The sequence below is a fragment of the Rana temporaria genome, chromosome 5 (genome assembly GCF_905171775.1).
Source record: "Rana temporaria chromosome 5, aRanTem1.1, whole genome shotgun sequence".
NCBI classification, from domain to species: domain Eukaryota; kingdom Metazoa; phylum Chordata; class Amphibia; order Anura; family Ranidae; genus Rana; species Rana temporaria.
The window spans coordinates 90,349,520-90,372,075 of record NC_053493.1 but is presented as its reverse complement, the minus strand read 5'-3'; positions in this window follow the sequence as shown (position 1 = coordinate 90,372,075).

Sequence of the window (22,556 nt, the reverse complement as noted above, 5' to 3'; positions counted from 1 at the left end):
AAAAATATGTTTTCTTGTCATGAAAAACGGTCGTGTGTACACGGCATTACACTTGCACACACTTTACACCTGTACAAAGTCAAGGATTTTGTAGGATTAGAGTCAGGTGTATGATTAACCAATTGTACCAAGCAGGTGCTATTGATTATCGATTTCATGTGTAGGTTGAAACACAGTCATTAACTGAAACTGCTTTGTAGGAGGCTTAAAACTGAGCGAGGAACAGCCAAACTATGCTACTAGAGTAAGGTTGTGGAAGACAGCTTCATGTCAAAGGTTATACATCATGGCAAGACTGAGCACAGCAACAAAACACAAGGTAGTTAAACTGCATCAGCATAGCCTCTCCCAGGCAAAGATTTTAAAGCAGATTAGGGTTTCAAGATGTGCTGTTCAAGCTCTTTTGAAGAAGCACAAAGAAACATGCCAAGTTGGGGATTGTAGACACAGTAGTTGGCCAAAGAACCCTAATGCAGCAGATGAAAGACACATCATGCATACTTCCCTTTGACATTAGCAGATGTCCAGCAGTGCCATCAGCACAGAACTGGTGGAAACCAGTGGGACCCAGGTACAGAGAAAACTGACCAGAAGAGGTCTTAATGGAAGAATTGCAGCCAAAAAGCTATACCTCTGATGTGGAAATAAGATTAGGCAACTCAGCTATGCACATAAACATATGAACTGGGGTGCAGAAAATTGGCAGAAGGTGCTCTGGACTTGAAATATTTGACTGTAGCCGGAGGCAGTTTGTTTGCCCTTGGAAAGTGGTACAATAATGAGTGTCTGCTGGCAAGAGTGAACAGGCAGGGCTGCTTTTCTGCAAATTGAGTTGAAGATTTGGTCAAAATCAATGGTGCTCTCAATGCTGAGAAATAGAGGCAGATATTTATCCATCATGCCATACCATCAGGGAGGCGTGTGATTGGCGTGTGATTGGCCCCAAATTTATTTTGCAGCAGGACCACAACCCCAAACATACAGCCATTGTCATTAATCACTATCTTCAGTGTAAGGAAGAACAAAAAGTCACAGAAGTGATGGTCTGTCCCCCACAGAGCCCCGATCTCAACATCATTGAGTCTGTCTGGGATTACAAGAAGAGACAGAAAGATCTGAGGCAGCCTACATCCACAGAAGATCTGTGGTTAGTTCTCCAAGATGTTTGGAACAACCTAACTCGTGGTTCTTTTACAAACTGTGTGCAACTGTACCTGTTTTGAAGCGAAAGGATGGTCACAGCAAATATTGACTTGATTTGGATTTCTTTTCTGTTTTGGTAATTGATACAAATAAACTATTAACACATTTATTTCTGAAAGTATTGTTAATTTAAAGCATTTTTTTTACACCTGCCTACAACTTTTGAACAGTATTGTATATATTTCACAATTTTTCTCTGGTTTCATACTTGTGGTGTAACAGTTAGATGGACAGGTATATACCAAACACTAGGCTGGAATTCTGGAATGCTTATGCAGATATCTGCATGATTGTCATAGGCATTCCTTCTTTATGTATAATAGAGTCTAAGTGATTAATGATGGTCAGGGTATGAGCAACACTTGTTGGAATGAAGCAACTAGTTTTTTACAGGTTGTCTCCTTGGACACGCTAAAAGAGAGATATGATCACTAAAGTCATAGTCATGGAGGGATTCAGTCCCGAGACCATTTGTTCCTCCCGGTCTGGAGTTAGATAGTGAGACCCAGGCATCAAGCTCATCTAGGTCTGCATTCTTGAAAAGGTCTATCACCTGCCAGTATTTCAGCTATAATGCCTGATTTGTAGGCCTAAGATTTCAGCAATTTGTGCCTGTCCCAACCTAGGTTTAGGCTTATAATCTAGGATTACTCATAACCTTCTTTGTCCTATTTGATCTGTTTAGCTGACCCTGAATTTGTTCTACCTCCCTCAATTTCAGACTTTGTAACTGCTACTCAAACCACACTGTTTGCCACAAGCATGACCTGTGCTGTGAACCAAACCTGTATGTCTCTGCTTTCTTTAGAACTTTTTCAGTTTTGTAAAGGCTTCACAAAAGTTGCATTGATGCACTCTCATGGTGTAATGTGTAGTCTCACAGTTTATTCATTACTTTGCTGGGTCTCAGGTATCATGTCAACCATTTACAGAACTGGACTTTCAACCTAAACCTGTATTAGGGACCTTAAAATGGCTGTGTAATGGATAGCTTGCAGCTAGCCATCCTGTGGCAGTGGATTCCCCTGCTCCTGTTGTTTCTCCACTTGATCTAGCCTGGACAGAGCCTTAGGGCTTTCTACCTTTGAGAGTTTGTCTCAAAGACCACCGATCCATGAGGGGTGCCCTGATGAAGACCACACTTCTCTTGTTTTTTGCAGGGCCGTCTTAATAGCATCATGGCCCCCTGGGCAACTTAATGCGCTTGGGCCCCTACAATGGAGGTAAACAGACATCAAGTAGGTAGGAGGCAGACAAGCAGAGCTTCCCCCCAGCACTCTGATCCCTCTATACCACAGATATCCCCCCAGCACTCTGACCCCTCTACACCCCAGATATCCCCCCAGCACTCTGACCCCTCTACACCCCAGATATCCCCCCAGCACTCTGACCCCTCTACAACCCAGATATCCCCCCAGCACTCTGACCCCTCTACACTCCAGATATTCCTCCGGCACTCTGACCCCTCTACAACCCAGATATCCCCCCAGCACTCTGACCCCTCTACAACCCAGATATCCCCCCAGCACTCTGACCCCTCTACAACCCAAATATCCCCCTAGCACTCTGGCCCCTCTACACCCCAGATATACCCCCAGTACTCTGACCCCACTACACCCCAGATATTCCCCCCAGCACTCTGACCCCTCTACACCCCAGATATACCCCCAGTACTCTGACCCCTCTACACCCCAAATATCCCCCCAGCACTCGGACCCCTCTACACCCCTGATGTCCCCCCTAGCACTGTAACCATATACCATAAGATACCCCTTGTATTGTGACCCCACTACATTCCTGATACCCCCTACACTGTGGCCTCTCTACATCCCTTCCTTTGAGTCTCGAACATTCAAGCTGCATGGGTCGGGGTCAGAGCATCACTGGTGCTCCAGCCCTGCTCCTTCCTGCTGACTGTGAAATAATAGGTATCATTCTGCCCAGCCCGGTGCACCGTTGCCAGCCTGCCTCCCCTGTGTATCTATCACTCTCAGTGCCATCATGGGGCCCCCAATTTCGGGGCAGCGTGGGCTTAAGGACCAGCTGCTTTGGGGAAAGTACAGGGGCCCCCCATGCAGCTGGGGCCCCTGGGCAATGTACTGTATATCATTAAGACAGCCCTGTTTTTTTGTGTCCCTGACATACTCTGAAGGGTTTTGGAAGAAGCATCAAAGAGAGATGATTGAAAGTGGCACAGGTAAATATTTAAGCAGCATTTTAAATTTTGTTATGTGGTGTCAGGCATCCTTTGTAGTGTCCAAAAGCACCTGCCTGCATTTCCAAGAATTTTTGAAAGGCATTATTAATCATTTTATGCATACCACAAAGTAAGTGTTGTGTCTGGTGCAGATACTTGACATTCGTAAGCTCACTGGTCTTTCCAATACAATAAATACAACCCTCAAAGTGAACATTTCAAGAATATGGATTTACATGTACTGTATATCTTCTTTAGTGCCTGCTAGATGTATGAGGATGTTAGTGTTGTATCACACAGGAGCTGAGAGTCACTATCAACAAAGCTGTGTAATTTACGGCTGAGTACCACTTGTAAGGATTATAAATATTGTCAGTAACAGAGCAGCAGCGGTTCATGCCAGCATTTCATTGTGGGACTGATACCTTACAGCACTGATGCTTCAGGTGTAGAGATGGGAAGGCCTATAAATAAAATAGGTAATTGCCCAGGCCTATTGATAACCAGGCTCACAGCGGGAGGTAAGTGGTTACCACTGCCTGGACAGAATTAACATAGGTCAGCTTGGGCAGCGAGAGACCTGGGCGGTGGGGCTGTGGTGTGTTGGACGCTGGTGTAAAGAAGCTGAGGCGTGCCGAGGAGTCTGGGAGTCCACCCGTCTGTGGGAGGAACTGACTGCCGGGGACTGCGAGACCGTCGTGGAGGCTTCGGCTTCAGCAGTGATAGGCGGCTGGCGAACAAGTGTTAATAATCGGGGATCTTGGCCAGGCTCGGAGAGAGGGCAGAGCCAGGAGATATCTGAGATATCTGAGATGCACGGAACCGAAGCCGAGACCGTGGCTCGGAAGCTCGCCAGCCTGTGACGGTGTAAATATGGAGTATAAAACTAAGTAAAACGGGGGACGCCTGAGCAGGGGACGCCTGAGGCAATATTAGAGAGACTGATGCTATATTTAACAGGGAATCTGTGGAGCTTAGCAGTAAGGCCGAATAAAGAATAAAGAAAAATGTATCTCAGCAAAAGAAAGGAGCAATAAAGGATCCATAAGGGCTACAGGAGCCGTAAGAGAGCAACTGGGAAATCAGTAGAAGCGGGTGTGCTCTGGGATAGAGGCCATAAGCCAAAGCCGAATGGTGAAATAAGCAAAAGGTAAATAAAAGACGGTATTTCAAGATATGTAATATTTTTCTAATATCAATAATCAGAACAAAAATGTTTTTGAGTTTGAAACTATATATAACTGCTAAGAATAACTGGACTTTCTGTCCTAATTTATAAAAAAATATAAACAGAAGAGAAGTGGAGAAAGTGATGATCGAGGTAGTGGGTAAAAAGAAAAGGGGTTTTCCTTTTTCCCTTGTCTCCTTGTGTTTCCTTCTACAACTGTAGAGCAAAATTTTTGCACTTTGCACTTTGGGATTTTTTTTTTTTGGTTTTTGTATGGTCTTAAGGGGGTTGTTAAAATAGTTACAATTTTATTTTGGGAAGGACTGAAGGTAGAATATAGAAATTAAGGATTTGTTTTGCTAATTATGGCACCCAAAAAGAATAAGACCCCACAATCACAGAAGAAAAAGAAAACTAAAACAGAAAACACAAGCAAACATGAAAGGTACCAGAGGAGCACAAACAACAGATATTAAAGAATTTTGTCAACAACTACAATCCCCACAAACATCATAAATACTACAGGTATCACAGGGGCTACTGAATATAATCAAATCATCTACAACCCTAGGAGGAAGAGGAGATTGGACATTTTAGAAATAGCTCACCAATTGACACAGAAAGACCAATATCAGGAATGGAGGAAACAGAGAAGGAAAAATGGGATATGAAATCATATATATGCTCTTTACCTACTAGGGCAGACATGGATCACTATGTGCATAGGCTAGAAACCTCATATAAAGCAGAGTTGAAGGAACTTAAAACATCTGTGCAGAATAATGAAGAAAAAAACACGATAGATATCAGAGTGACAAATATAGAATGAAAATTAACACAAGCAGAAGAAAAAATACAAGAGCAGGAACGACATCTAAAACGAGCTATAAATGCCATAGATGATCAGGAAAATAGAAATAGAAGAAACAACATAAGAATTAGAGGTCTGCCAGAAACTGTGAATTTAAAGGACTTGGTATCTACACTGCAAGATATCTTTAAAGGGCTAATTCAAAGCCTGTCTGCAGCTGAAATCATAATCAATCGAGCACGTAGAATTACTGGGCCAAGAAAAATAGACCCCACTAGACCTAGAGATGTAATATGTAGGATACACTATTCTCAAGTAAAGGATAAAATTATGACGGCTGCATGACAAAATAAAAATATACAACATGAAGGGACACAAATAACATTCTTCCAAGACCTGCCCAAACATACATTGGATTTGAGAAGAGCACTGAAATCCCTTTTGGAACAACGTATAAAAAACATCATCCAACACAGATGGAAATTTCCAATTCCAAATTCAAGCTCAACATGAAGGTCTAACAGCAACATTTAGGGACCTCGGGGATCTCCCAGAATTTCTGGGGACCCTTCGGCTCCCGGATGTACAACTACCAGATTGGCCCAAGGCATATTTTGAAACCTATAGGCCTTGGAGAAAGGATTAGAGTGCTGTTGAGATTTTGGAATGGGGGGAGGAGGGGTTGATGGGGGGGGGGGGTAGAGGGACAATAATATAGCACTTAGACACTAGAATAATTATTATAATATTGTATTTGATAGTATTTCAATCTTAATTTATACACAATACATAAATACACTGTTTTTTTTTTTTACTAGTTAATCACATAAGGAAGAAAATACACCTTATTATTATTATTATTATTATTATTATTATTATTATTATTATTATTATTTTTTTTTTTTTTTTTTTTTTTCACATAAGGTAGAAAATACACTTTTGTTTTTTTTCTATTAATAGAGTAGACAGGAAGAGTTAGTCCCATCAAGATAAATAAAAAGGAGAAAATAGGAAGTAAGAGTAACAGTAGAGGGAAGAAGAAATAAAAGCAATAACAAGAATAAAATAAAAATTGTTCAATAACACTAAAGGAAAAAACAATATGGCAGGATGTACTTTGAAGGGTCGCAGATCGGGTAAAGCAACCCAGAATTTTTCCCCCAATAGGGATCTTACTAATTAGTAAGTCAGACTTGAATTAAGTCAATATTAGATTTTGTAGAGTGACAGTAGATTTGAATGGTGTTAGAATAAGTGGGATAGTGTGTAGAGTGTGAGTGACATATAAGGTTTTTTTTTCCTCTCAACCATTTATGGGCAGGGTAAAATGTTGTTCTTTTAATGCAAGAGGCCTTAATTCCCCTTCTAAAAGATCTCAAATGTGAAAAGGATTTCATAAACAAAAAGTTGGTATTATTCTGTTTCAAGATAAATAATAGAAATTACACCACATGGATTCATGATACATTCCCATATTCAAAATCACGAGGAGTCTCTATTGCGATCCATAAAGATATACCCCATCAGATAATAAAGAATTGGAAGAGTAAAGATGGCAGATCCTTAATTATAAAAATCATGCTATATGGAACGATCTTTACCAGAATCAATCTTTATTTGCCAAATTACAAACAAATTAAGACAGGGATAAAAAATCTTTTTGGACGCAATGGATAAAACACAGGGAACAATAATAATTGGAGGAGATTTTAACTTAGTAATGGACACAAAAAATATATACTACAACAACTCATTCCTATAGTATTACTCTTATTATTCAAACATATACAATTCATATCATAGAATAGATTATTGTTTCATTAATCAATTAGGTCAGATGATGAATCCCTCTATGGATATAGGAAATTTCTTTTGGCCAGACCATCCCACAATATCTTTGGAGCTTGGTCTGATCGAATTTAAAAAACCTTTAGGAACATGGAGACCAAATGATAATTTAATTAAAGATAAAAAAAATTGAAAATTATATTCGACAAGCGATACAGGAATTTTTGCAGATCCATGAAATAGATAATACCTCAATTCCCATGCAATGGGAAACATTGAAATGTGTGCTGCTGGGACTGTTCATCAAGCATGGAACAAGATTAAAAAAGGAAAAAGGACAGAAAATATCCTAAATAATGGGAGAAATATCAACATTAGAAAAGATACATAAGCAAAGCCTAAACCATTGGATACGATAATATTAAAAGATAAACGTATGTAATTACAAAGTCTGTTTGATGAACAGTCCCTGCGGCTGAGGGATAAAAATAGGGTACAAGCATACCAATATGGAAATAAAACAGGGAGAATATTAGCAAGAACAATAAAACAACAACAATCCCAAGACCTCTATAGTAAAAATTCTTAAAACTACGGGGGAATTGACATATGATCCCACGGAAATATCCAAAACTTTTCATAAGTATTATTGGAAGTTATATAACATAAACACACAACAAAAAATAAAGAAAAGGAGGGGGAAGAAATACGCCAATATATCAAAGAAACCGCACTACCTACATTTACAGAAGAAATAATAGAGGAGATGGAAAAAGAAATCTCAACGAAAGAAATTCAACAAGCAATCTCAGCACTGGTCTTGGGCAAGCCCGGGACCAGACGGATGCACTCCTAGATTTTATAGGGCATTTCAGGATATAATTACACCTATCCTGAAAAGGACATTTAATTCCAAAACAACTGGACACATTTTTGCACCACAAAGTATAGAAACTCGTATAACTTATCCCTAAACTGGAAAAGGATCATACATTATGTAGTAATTAACGACCGATTTCCCTTACAAACATAGATATACGATTATATTCTAAAATTATTGCTTATAGATTTTACAGAATTATATAAATTTAGATCAAACTGGATGTACTAAGGGAAGAAAAACTAAAGATAATATTATAAAAACCTGTACATTGGTAGAATATGCCCAGAAGACCACCATCCCAGCATGCCTTTTATCAATTGATGCTGAGAAAGCGTTCGACAGGGTGGGATGGCGGTTTTTGGAAGAAACATTAATCCAAGTAGGAATGGGACCAAACATGCAGGGTAGAATCATGGCACTTTATTCTAACCTTAGGGCAAAAATAAGAGCAAATGGCATACTTTTGGAATATATCGAAATATCAAACGGTACTCGACAGGAATATCCCCTGTCCCCATTGTTATATATAATGATAATGGAACATCTTATTATAGCAATACGGAAAAATAAAGATATTCAAGGGATAAATATCAATGGTAAAGAATATAAAACGGCAGTATATGCAGATGACCTATTAATTTATATTACTAACCCGATTATAACAATTCCAAATTTAATACAAGAATTTAAACGATTTGGAAAAGTAAGTAATTTTAAGGTTAATTATGATAAATCAGAGATGTTAAATGTATCATTGACCGAAAAGGTACAGAAATTACTTCAAAAAGATTTTCCTTTTAACTAGGGTTGTCCCGATACCGATACTAGTATCGGTATCGGGACCGATACCAAGCATTTGCCCGAGTACTTGTACTCGAGCAAATGCTCCCGATGCTTCACCCGATACTTGTACTGTCAGCGGTGATCAGTGCATGGGGTAGTTACAAGCACCGATCACCGCTGTACAGATTTAAAAGTAATTTCTCCGCTTCTCTCTCCCCCCCAGCTTTCAGCTGCGTTAAAATCAGCGGTGATCGGTGCTTGCAACTCCCCCACACACGATCACCGCTGACTGTCCCGTGTCCTCCTCCAGCCCCCCTCCATTTTGCTGCAGTCTCCCTCCCTCCATGTCACCCGCCGTGTTTCTCTCTCCCTCCGTGCCCCCCCGTGTTTCTCTCTCCCTCCATGTATCCCTCCGTGTCCCCCCCGTGCTTCTCTCTCCCTCTGTGTATCCCTCCGTGTCCCAGGCCGTGTTTCTTTCCCTCCGTGTATCCCTCCATGTATCCCTCCGTGTCCTTCGCTGTGTTTCTCTCTCCCTCCGTGTATCCCTCCGTGTCTCCCGCCGTGTTTCTCTCTCCCTCTGTGTATCCCTAGGTGTCCCTCTCTCCCTCTGTGCCCCTCCTCCACCCCCTGGAACTGTCAGGATGGAGAGCGGCGGTAGGAGCTGTAACGGACATATGCATGCTGCCGGGACAGTTATAATCTTCATGCAGGAAGGACTACAAGGAACTGCATGGCTTGTCACAATTGGATGTACCACATTGTATTCTGAGCTCAAAGGGTTAATTGGACAAGTCTCTTTCATTGCTGAATGCTAATGTTCCCTTCGCATAGCTAATGAACTCTCTCTTGTGTAGGTAACAGCCCCCCTGTGAGGTGTATGCTGATGGGGATTATGTGTGAGTGATAATTGTTTTAAAGGTTAATTGAATTCTATTGAGAAAGGAATGTGCCTGGCCAGAAAATGTTAAGTGGTTTGCGGTGCCGAAGCGTCTAGAGACTGGTCAAGTGATTAATTCAAGGAGATGTCATTGTTTCAGGGGGTCTGTGTTGAAGCCCCCTACTGGGTGAAGGGGGGGGCGGAAACTGTCATTGTTCTTGTAACAGTTGTAAGCAGATATAAGCAGGTGAAATATGCCAAATAAAGTCAGTCTGCTTGACCCTTCAAACGTAGCCCGTCTCGTTTCTTGGAAGGGCGTTCGATGGGATATACCGGCGGTACCTGCATATCGCAGCTTGCCAGGGAAAAGGACGTCTCCAACGGCTGAGACCCTCTCACCAGTGGGTAGCCGTTACAGGAGCCGGTAAATCCGGCTCCTTACTGCTCCGAATGGATAGAGTCAGTGATCACTGACCCTGTCTATTCACATAACTGAAACATTGTAAACTGTGATTACAATGTTTCAGTTTATGAATGAAGAGAAGCGGCTGTCTTCACTCCATTAATTTTCAGCGCAGCTTATGCTGCTGAGAAAGGGACTGGGAAACATGTGTCCCTAGTCCCTTTCTCTGTCTCAAAGGGGAGATGTCAGAGGTCTGTTAAGACCCCTGATATCTCACCAAAGCCCTCCAACAGGGCTGAAAAAAAAATTATTGTAGAAAATAATAAAAAAATAAAAGAAAAAACACACTGACACGGTCCGACAACCCCCCCCCATTTAAAAAAAAGAAAGCATTATAAATAAAAAAAATGTAAAACAAATTTTTAAAGATAAAAAAAAACTACTGACACATGTGCCGCTGTCACATGAGATTAAAAAAAAGTATTGGTATTCGGTATTTTAACCATGGTACTTTTAACCACTTAAAGGAACACTAAAGGTTTGTTTTTTATTAGATCAATTGATTGCTGTAAGCTAGAGCATTTAAATATCACTTACCTTGTTTTTCCTTTTGACCTCCAAAATACAGTAATCCAGGTTTGAAAATGCCATTTCCTGTTACTCCTCTTCTTGCTTTCCACCAGCATCTGAGCCGTTTTCCATGGTGGAAAGCAGAATGTGCTCACCCCCTCCCTATGACTACAGCCCTGCTAAGCCTAATGGGAACTGTAGTGAATGAAAATAATAGAATATTTATAAATGAGAACAAATCATAACCCTAAGGGGGAGGGGGAGGAGAGAATGAGGGACAATTAAATTACATTTTTATTTTTTTTAGAGTATGTGAGGATGGATTAGTAGAATGTACTGTACAACTTCTGAGGAAAGATAGGATAATATGAGAAAGGTATGAGGAAGAGAAATGGATAAATAGACCAAGCAATAGTAAATGAAATGTAATGTATATGTTTTTAATTATGTAAAACTGTGAATTTTTTGTATGTATGTATTAAACAAATAAAAAGTGATTAAAAACAAATGCTACAAGGATGACAAAAAACATAGAGGTGCACCAAAGACATTAAAAATACTTTATGGAATGAAATGATGAGGACCAGAATAAAAGTGCGAGAAGCTTTTCCCTCCAGATTTCTCTTTTCACTCTTTCTGCTGCTTCTGGATCATCACAAAGTGTTTCTTCACCAGCATCATCTTCAAGTAAGGAAGTGTTGCACACCACAGCCTCCCAATAATACACAATTCCTTCATTTATAGAGAAAATTACAACTGCAAATCAGAAGAACATTGATTAAGCTCTTGAAAGAACAAAATGTGCTTCTGGACTAGCATTGTCCATAACTGAAAAAGCATATTGCCTGGAAGCTTTTAAATTAACATGCTTAATTGGATCCTGTCTAAATTGTCCCTAGTATGTATGAATGTGCATTAGGGACCTTAGGTTGTAAGCTCCTTGGGGGCAGGGACTCATGCGCATGTACAATGTATATGTAAAGAGCTGCGTAAATTGACAGCGCTATGTAAGTACAGAAATAATAATAAATAATAATGAGGGAAAGAGGGGTGGTTACAATTCAAATGCTCTTAACATATCCTTGTTATTCCATTTGTAATAAAAAAATAAAACGTTAAAAAGCAAGTTTTGTTTATTTACTAAATAAGCTGTACTTACAAACATACAGTAATACTTTTATATACAATGCATTTCACATTCCCAGTATAATAAAATTACTTTCAATTTGTAAAACTACTACACATTGTTTTTTTTTTTTTTTACTCTTTCCAAAACTTTCAAATTTTCAAGCAAAAAAACAAGGAAAAAAGTTTTTTTGTTCACATGGTTTAGAATTTCCGGAAATTTTACATCTCTATTCAGCTGTTCTATTTTTTCTTAGTTTTGGTTTTCTTATGTTTTTTGGTCAAATATAGCAAGGTTTTGACATCAAAAGTAGGAACTCAAGGTTAAATGCGCAACGAAAAATGAAAATTTACCAAATTAATATATAACAATGAAACTGTCATCATTTTCCATATGCTAATCCTAGTGGGAGACACCTTGACCGCAGGCAAGCTTAGACTTGACCCAGGAAGTGAACCTTTTAGATGTGCATAAAATGGTGACCTTGTTTTTACAACTGCTTTTCATTATTTTTTCTACTCATCACGGTTATATGACTTTATCGTTTTGTATGATCAAGTCTAAGGCTCTACAGTATGTTTTATTTTTCCTTTATGAATGAAAGGCTGTGTAAATAGTTTTTCATGTACATTTCTTTTGCTAACTGGTTACATTATTGGAATGCCTGAAAACAAAACAATCATTGTATGTATTTCCAAACGCATTTTTTATGTTTATTTGTACAAACTATACTATGTTGGATTTTGCTTTGCAAAGCATAACTGCATTTAACTGTTAGGCATATGATCTCTTTACAGAAAAGCAAATGCATTGTTATGCAACTGTGTTTGGCAAAATTTATCTTTAGGAGCAAACACATATTGCTGTCCAACTCAACGAAAACTGTGGTCCTCCCAGAGTTGTAATGGAAACCTGTACTGACAAAAATGGGTACTATTCTGACACGAAAATTCTAAAAAAAAAATTCTATAAAATGACTTATGCCGCAATACACACGATCAGTTTTCTTGTCTGGAAATCTGTCATGTTTTCTCTTGGACGAGACGAAAACCGGCCCTGTGTAGGCTCTCCAGCAGTTTTCCCAACGAGAAAAGAAGAGAATCATGACGAGATAATTTAGAACATATGTGACAAAATATCAGAGAAAATCCTAAGATGGTTCTGATCCTAAACTTCTATGGTGTAAACAGTTGGAGCAGAATAGCAGCTATTATAAAATAAAATGAATAAAGGAAAATATGTCTCATTGAAAACAATAAAACATTAACAGCGCTTGAAAAATCAATAATTCATCTGAACTGAAAAGTTCTTAATCTGCCCAGGTGAAAGCAGAGAATCCCTTTACTTATCTGCCCCTTTAGATGTTCTACTCACCGGACCGTGGCTTCATACAGCATTGAAAGATCCTCTCAGCAAAAGGTCACCAACAACTCTCCCCCAGATGTACAGTGGTTCCAATCAATGGGTGCATGAATGCGTCAAAGTGAACATGGAAGTAAACAGAGACGCTCCATATAGTGTGAAAAACCCTTTATTAACCACTTAAGGACCTTGCCTGTATTTACAAGATTAAAACATTTTTTTTGCTAGAAAATTACTTCAAACATTATATATTTTTTTTAACACCCTAGAAAATAAAATGGCGGCCATTGCAATACTTTTTGTCACACCGTATTTGCGCAGAGGTCTTACAAGCGCACTTTTGGGAAAAAATTCACTTTTTTTATTAAAAAAATAAGCCAACAGTAAAGTTAGCCCAATTTTGATATTGTGACAGATAATGTTACGCCGAGTAAAATGATACCCAACATGTCACGCTTCAAAATTGCGCCCGCTCGTGGAATGGCGTCAAACTTTTACCCTTAAAAATCTCAATAGGCGACGTTTAAAAAATTCTATAGGTTGCATCTTTTGAGTTAAAGAGAAGGGCCCAGATTCAAGAAGCACTTGCGCAGGAGCAAGTGTGATTTGCGCCGCGCAAGTACTGATTTGCTCCCAGGCAAATTTGCGGCTGATTCTGTAAACCAGTTAAGCCAGAAATTCTGCCATTTTCCCGCGCACGCAGCCTCGCTGCTCCGGCGCAATTATTGCAAAATTTTGCGCGGGGTGTAAGTTGCGCCTTCATGGAATTCCCTCAGCGAATATGCAAATTAGGTACTGCCGATGATTCAGAAACATGCGCGTGTGATGCGCACCTTGCACTGGAAGCGCGCAAGCTTTTTTCCCCGGACAAACTTGCTCCTGCTAAAAGCAGGGGCAAGTTAGCAAAAGATGGCCAAATGTCAGCTGCAGGAGCGCGCAACTTCAGCAGCACCTAGACAGACGAGCTGAACAAGCAGAGCACCCACATTTTCGGGACCTCACATCTGTGCACCAACATGCCAGGGGCAGCTATGGTTCTTGATATCCTATTGACTGAGCCGACTCGTAGGAGGGCACGGGAGAGGATTTACAGAGGGCGCTACAACCTTTTTGATATGAGTGATAATGAGGTGTATCGCATGTTTCGCTTCAGCCCTGAAGTCATCCTTGAGTTGGTAACAATCCTGCAGGATGACATCAGCAGCCCGACCCATCGGGGACAGGCAGTGCAGCCACTGGTGAAGGCAGTGGCAACCCTTCATTTTTTGGCAAGTGGCTCATTTCAGCGCACAGGTGGAGTGGTGGCGGGGATGTCCCAATCCAGCATGAGCAGGTGTGTGCACCAAGTGATCCCTGCAATACTCAGACGCATGGGCGCACAATTTATCAAACCAACCATGGCTGACCTGCGGCAGAAGGCAATCAGTGATTTTTATGAAATAGCCAGATTCCCACGCACTGTGGGTGCAATAGATTGTACCCATGTGGCACTACGCCCCCCCCCCGGCTCCTCGAGCATATCTACTGCAACAGGAAGCATTGGCATTCGATAAATGTGCAGGTGATTGTGGATGCACATGGCCTCATATGGCATGTCCGTGCCAAACACCCAGGGTCAAGCCATGACAGTTTTATTTACCGACACAGCCCCATCCCAACCGAGTTTGACCAGAACATGTATGGAGACAGCTGGCTGATTGGTGAGTGACATGGGTGTCAGGTATGACTGCCCCCCCCCATGATGCAGACATCACAAGGGGCACATGCATGACTAACATCCTCCTGTCTTTTCCCTTCCAGGTGACTCTGCATATGCCCTGGGACCTCACATGATGACCCCATTTCGTAACCCTCAAACACCAGGAGAGGAAAGATTTAACGAAGCCCATGCACGTACCCGTGCGGTGGTGGAGCGCACATTTGGCATCCTTAAATCTCGATTCAGATGTCTGGATAAATCAGGGGGGACCCTGTTGTATTCACCCAACTTTGTGTGCCAAATCGTCGGGGCATGTTGTATTCTCCACAATTTTGCTGAGAGAAGGGGCATGCACATTGAGCTACGCAATGACCTTACCCCCGAACCACGCAACCCCCCCCCCCAATAAACACTACCGGATCTTCTGAGGGAAGAGCAATCCGGAATGGTCTTGTGGAACGTCTCTTTGCACATTAAACACACCCTGATCTTGTCAAGTATAATGCATGTATGCACACCACTGTAGTCCCTAGCACACACACGACACATGCACCCCAAATTGGATTAGACCCAACAATACCCCATGGTATTAGGGAGCAGCAACGCCGCGTCAAGGCTCCAATTATGTTGCTGTCCATTCATACACCTTTCACATGGCAGAGGGTGACACCCCTTTTCCAGCAGGAGTGCCACCCCCCCCCATTCACACACCAGTCACACTGTAGTATACACTCCTCACCATGTGTAGGGACTACAAATAAATATAAAAGCTCATATTCTGAGCATCTAAGAAAAAAAAAAAAACTCAGATTCTGAGCATATAATAATTGTTCAAATTATATCATTTTTTTGATTTCTTCTTTGGGCCAAGGGTGCCCCGGCTCTGGCTCCTCAATCTCCGTGGTGCGGAGGAGGCATGGGGTGGGGATGGAGGGGGGGAGGAGCATCAACCCCTACTTCCAGACTCCTCGCAGGTGGTGGCTGCATGCCCTCCATGGCGTTGGCCAGGCGGGCGAGGATGGTGTTGGTCTGGGCCAACATCCGCATTTGGCGGGTGGTGGTGTCCCGCTGATGACGGCGGGTAACTCTCCCCTCCTCCCGCACTGCAGCGGTGTTGGCCTGCACAGCAGCGGTGTTGGCCTCCACCGCAGCTGCCATCCTGCTTAATAAAGCGGGGGCGTTCTCCTGAGCCACCAAGCAGGTGACTATGGCCTTGGAGTTGCCACTTATTTCAGCCAGGCTCTGTGAGACATGTTTGTCCCGGTCTGCATGCAGGGTGAGGGCATGCTGCACAGAGGTGGAGGTGGATGCCATGCTGTCCACCAGACGTCGAACATCTCCCACCATGGCCCCTATATGGCGGGTCTGCAGGGCCTGCTCCTCCAGCAGACCGTCACGGAGGCTGGAGGATATATGCCTCGTTTTTGGACAGAGCCTTCCTGGTTCAAAACCACTTCCTCCACCATACTTGGCCCCGGTAGGATCTCCTCCTGGACCAGCATTGCCATAATGTCCATGGGGCCTGACTGGATCAGGTATGGATGGCGTGGGTCGCCCCGCAGCCGAAGACGGCCCAGCTTCATCATCCTCATCACCACCTGTGGATGACACCAAAACGAAAGATTTTGCTGGTGCAACACACTGCTCACATGTTCACTTCTACCCCCTCCCATGATGCACAGCAGATATGAATCAAAAATAATAGTTCCATCTTCACTTCTACCCACAAATATGTTGACTTCTACCCCCTCCCATGATGCACAGCAGATATGAATCAAAAATAATAGTTCCATCTTCACTTCTACCCACAAATATGTTCACTTCTACCCCCTCCCATGATGCACAGCAGATATGAAACAAAAATAACTTACCAGTCCCCAAGTTCCCAACAGTGGAGTCGTACCCTGCAAGTCCCTCCACCTGCTCCTGCACAAAAGTTTGGGCAATAAGCTCCTCCTCATGATTTAGGCGGATCTTACATCGCGGTCCACCTCCCGTGCCACCGGTATGTTTTCGGATAAGAGCCAGTTTATCCCGGACCCTGCGCCTCATATCATTCAGTTTTTTTTGGATGTCATCCCAGGAACAATCTTCATTACCCAGGGCATTGATGTCCAGGGCTATGGCTTCAAAGATAGCCCTCCTTTGGGCAACGGTGGTGTTTGCCCGCTGGGCACCATATAGGAGTTCTTTATGTTGCTGGAGTGCAGCAATTAGGATGTCCATCTCCGCAGCCACGAAGTTTGCCTTTCTTTTTTTAGTTCCTTTGGGAGGTGCCATCTCTTCAAAATGGGCTGAATTTCCTTGCTCAGGGGGGGTTGGAAAAAGCAGGATAAAATTCAGCAAAGAACCTGCGCAAGTCTGCTCCTATTTATTTGCTCAGTGCAAGCAGCTGAGCAGGATTTGCCCTGAAAGTATGCTAGGCGCAGTTTGACGCATGCGCAGACGGCAGCGCTCTAACTGCGCATGCGCGCACCCGGCGCAAACCTCTGCTGAGTCGAAAAATCCTCATTTACATAGGGGCACACCCACTTTCACTTGCGCGGCCTTGCGCCCTCAGCTTTGCCTTAAACAGGAGCAAATTAAATGAACAAACGATTCTTGAATCAGGTGGCAATTTGGCAAAATTGCCCCAGCGCAGAGAAATTCAGCTGAGCAGCTCATGTGTAAGTAATGGGCAAATCTACCTGAATCTGGGCCAAGGTCTAGAATTATTGCTCTCGCTCTAACGATCGCGGTGATACATCACTTGTATGGTTTGAACACCGTTTTCATATGCGCGCGCTACTCACGTATGCGTTCGCTTCTGCGCGCAAGCTCGTCAGGACGGGGACGGGGGGCTTTAAAAAAAAAAATTTTGTTTTCTTATTTACTTTTATTTATTTTATACATTTTTACACACAAAAAAAATGGGTCACTTTTATTTCTATTACAAGGGATGTAAACATCCCTTGTAATAGAAAAAAGCATGACAGGTCCTCTTAAATATGAGATCTGGGGTCAAAAAGACCTCAGATCTCATATTTACACTAAAATGCAAAAAAATATATTTGTCATTTGAAAAAATGACAACAAGAAAATATGCCTTTAAGAAGCATGGGCGGAAGTGATGTTTTGACGTCGCTTCCGCCCTGCTATGCTATGGAGACGGGTGGGGGCCATCTTGCCCTCACTCGTATCCCAGCCGAGCAGGAGACAGGACCCGATCGCCTCTGCCGCTGCCGACGGCTCTGGTAAGCGGCGGTGGGAGCGGGGGAGTGGCGGGAGGGGGGGGTCCCTCTCCCGCCGCGAATCCGTTGTGGAGACCACCGTTATCGTTTAAAGGACCGCTCACAGGAAAGATGGATATCTCGGTTGTGGCAGTGGCTGCTGCCGTTATGAGATATCCATCTTTAAAGTGATGACGTATATATACGTATAAGTGGTTAAAAGATACACTCCCCCGCATTCCACATATGCTTACAAGATTAATAGATAAATAAAAGTGCATCACTTAGAGCAGTGGTTCTCAATCTGGGGGTCAGGACCCCCTTGGGGGTCAAATGATGATTCTCCAGGGGTCACCAAATCCTGGGCAGTTTCTGAAGCATGCACCGCTCTCCCAGCCTTTTTGCGGCCGCCCAGCTGTTCCTGGAGCCCGCGGCTGACCACTCAATCTCTTCGCAGCTGCCCATTCAGTTCATGGCATGGGTGGGGGGGGCAGAGACTAAAGGTCAGCTGACTGGGGTTGGAATGTGAAATAAGAGGGTCTCCTATATCTTGATTTCGGCATAGGTGTCGCTGCTACGAGACACCCCAAAGTCTGAGACACAGTGAGTAACACTGCCTGTGATTATAGTTGCCATTTAAAAGTCCCCACTAGCTCCGCTCCCTTCCTTCTAATTCACTTTCCCTGTTATGTATAATTAAGAATGATCATTGTCAGTTCGTGCTGGCTGATTGGGGGCCTGCGTTACCTGGGGGGCTAAGCCCCCCCCGATGTTTTGGTGGGGGGTGGCTCTTCTGGATAGGCGGGCCTCCTACGGTGGCTTGGACTATGAGTTGGACTTCTGTGTGTAATGGGCCAGTATAAGCCATCTTGTCGCACTAGTAGGCACTAGCCCGCGTTCTAACATAGTTTTTTCTAAATGCATTCAACGGGACTAAAATTTTATGATCCCAAAAATGTTGTATTGATACTGTACAAGGAACAGTTGAGATTGTTGTATCCTTGTATCGAAAAATTTCAATAAAAATCATTGAAACTAAAAGTCCCCACTACAGTTCTCAGATCAGCAGATGACCTTGGTCAAGAGCACCAATGTTGGCTGATCAGAACTCCCCCAGCATTGCCACTCATCCCATTCCCCCCACCCCCCACCAAGGAGTAAGAGGGAATAAAAATAGAGAATACATGGAAGGGAGGGGAAAAGAGGGGGAGGAACAAAAAAAAAAGTAAGAGAAAGAACAAGAAAGACGGCTAGAGAGAGGAATGGGGGACAAGAAATTAGGATAGAGAGAGATAAAACGGAAAGAAAGGAGAACAAAAGAGAAAGAGAGTGGTACATCCCAAAATGTACCATAAGGGGTTTTAATACTGTACGAGTGGAAGGGACTCAGGGAGCACTAAATGTTCATGAGTTAGGGGCGGAAATTACTTGCCTTGGGACAACCCACACTACGAAAATCATTTTACTGTTAGGGGTCCCCACAACTTCAGAAATTTTATCAAGGGGTCACGGCACTAGAAAGGTTGAGAACCACTGACTTAGAGAGACATCAGCTCACTCAGATAGAAGTTCCTACGAACGATCTAGCAGCTGGGTGAGTCCTGGGTAGATCCTCCTTCCTGTAAGACGATACGTTGCGTAGCCACGCTCTGACGTGTTTCGTAATTGGTTCACGTCTTCAGAGGGCGTGTCTACACAAAGCGACTGATCGTTTAAATAGGGTAGTGAGTTTGGATGGCTCCGCCCACTCCTTCGGCGGCAGCTCGTCTCCAAGACAAGCTGCTTCCGAATACGTCAGCAGGTTCCAGTCTCCTCAGCTCATCAGCATGAGAATCCCCTTCGCTGCTGACACTTGTAATTCTACACACCTGCCTCTAAACAGATCGTAGTATAATCCTATCAGGCTGGGCATTACAGACTCCTGTTCCGCCTGCCTTTCTACTCAGTGCCTGCTATCAGAGAATGCAATAGTATCGGCTACATCCTGCCCTTTCATTTATCTGATGCACTCTAATCAGGACTGGATGTGCATGCCATTAAATTCTATGCACTGTCAAAATTAAAAACAGATCCTGTACAGACATCAACTTAGTTAATACCATGCATTGCTATCAAGAGTAAGCAACATTACATTACATCATTACTTAATATCATTAAACAAAACAGGCCTTATGCATGAATGTAATAAACCTAAAAATAAAATATAAATAAAAAAAAACTTTAAAAAAATCATCATACAAAATGAATGAATTCATTATGACACAATACCCTTTTCTAGGCTCAAAGGACTTCAGTGAAGAAGAGGTTCAATAAAACTTATATGCTTCTATGCAATGACTTACGATGACTACATGTGATTGTGTTACCACTATATGCATATTAACATCCCCATTCAGGCAGTCATAAAAAAAAAAAAAAAAATGAAATACTTGACATGCGTATCATCAATAATTGCTTATAAAGCAATTCAAGTCTAGGTCTATATTCAGCCCATTGGGGCAAAGGGCGTTGGTAAGAAATAGCCATTGAGTTTTTAACGTTTCTCCAATTGGGGTGTATCTTATCCACCCCCCAAAATTTCAGACCAATCGAATTCCTATTGTGTTTCTCTCTGAAATGTAGTGAAACACTGTGGCCCAGATTCACAGAGTGTGGGCGCACATTACGCCACCGTAGAGTAACCAATCTATGCTACGCCAACGCATCGCAGAGAGGCAAGCAATGCATTCAGCAAGCCAGTGCTCCCAACACTGCGCCAGCGTGGCGTGGGATTCAAAGGCATACGCCGGCGTAGGTGGAAGTGGGCGTGACCCATGCAAATGAGGCGTGACCCCATGCAAATGATGGGCCGAGCGCCAGACAGATACGTATCACGAACTGCGCATGCTCCGTGACGTGGACGCATCCCCCTGCGCCTACTCACAACCACATCGGAACAACTACCTAAACTACGCCGGATCACTGCGTCACGCGAGAACATAACCTACGCCCAGCCAGACACACGTCCAGCGTAAAATACGCCGGCTTGTGTTCCCTGGTGCAAACCTTTGCATGTCTGCTGCTGGGTTGCACCTCCTTTATGGGGAATAACTTTACGCCGGACGTACAACTTACGTGCACCTTGCGTAGGGCGCACGCAGGTTTGTGAATCGCCGTATTTCTCTCATTTGCATGTTTGAATGGCTAATCAATGGGAGCGGCACCATGCACCCAGCCTAAATGTACGCCCACCCTAAGCCGGCGTAAGCAAGCTACGTCGACAGGGTGTAGTCTGGTTTTAGGGGCATATCTGTTTGTGGGTCTGGCGCACAGATACGACGGCGCACATTTGCACTTACGTCGGCGTAACTTGTTATACGTTGGCGTAAGTGCTTTGTAAATCTGGGCCTGTGTTCCTTATACCCTATGGTGATATTGTACATATGTTCTGATACCCTTTTAGATAAAGTTCTTTTGGTACGACCAATGTACATTAACCCGCAAGGGCATTTCATGGTGTATACCACATGCGTTGTTAGGCACGTGATACACTCCTTGATTTCGAACTTTTTGCCGTTAGCTGTAGATATAAAGCTAGTTAGACCTCTTAAGTGAGTTGACACTTGTCAACATGCTTTGCAGCATCTACAGGCAGTAAAGCCTGTCCTTTCCCAAAATATTTGGATTTTCTTAGGTGGATCCAAAACTTTTTTAACTATCTGGTCCCCAAATGTTGATGTTTTTTGATGCTCCGGCATATAGCGCGCACCCCTAAAGTGGACCCGACATTTCTGTAAAAAAAAACATTTTAGTACTTACAGTTTTGGTGTCTTGCGCGGCGTCCATCGGCGGCCTCGTCGGGTCCAGCGTCCGTCTGCGGCTTCGGGTGTCCTCTTCGTCGTGTCCGGCGTCCTTCCCGCTTGATCCCCGCTTTCCCGCGCCGAGTTTGGATACTGCGCCGGCATATACCGAGCGCAGTACACTCGTGTATAATCGGGCAGGCTCAGCTACTCTCGCGCTCACGTCCTGTACGTCCAGGACGTGAGCGCGAGAGGAGCCGAGCCTGCCCAACTATACACGAGTGTACTGCGCTCTGTATATGCCGGCGCAGTGTTCAAACTCGGCGCGGGAAAGCGGGTATCGGCGTATATCGCGCACCCACGATTTTGCCCTGATTTTCAGGGCAAAAAAGTGCGCGGTATACGCCGATAAATACGGTACTTGAAAAAAAGTATCGGTACTTGTACTCGGTCTTAAAAAAGTGGTATCGGGACAACCCTAATTGTAACCCTTCTCCACAAAACGCTCCCTAATCAGTGTGGCTTGGGTTAAGTAATCATCATCCTGGGTACAATTGCATTTGATGCGCATAAATTGGCCCTTAGGTATATTTCGGAGCCATTGTGGATGGTGGCCACTTTGTATAGGGATATAACTATTACGATCTGTGGCCTTGAAATATGCCTCAGTGTAATAGTGTTCAATTCCCTTGATTACC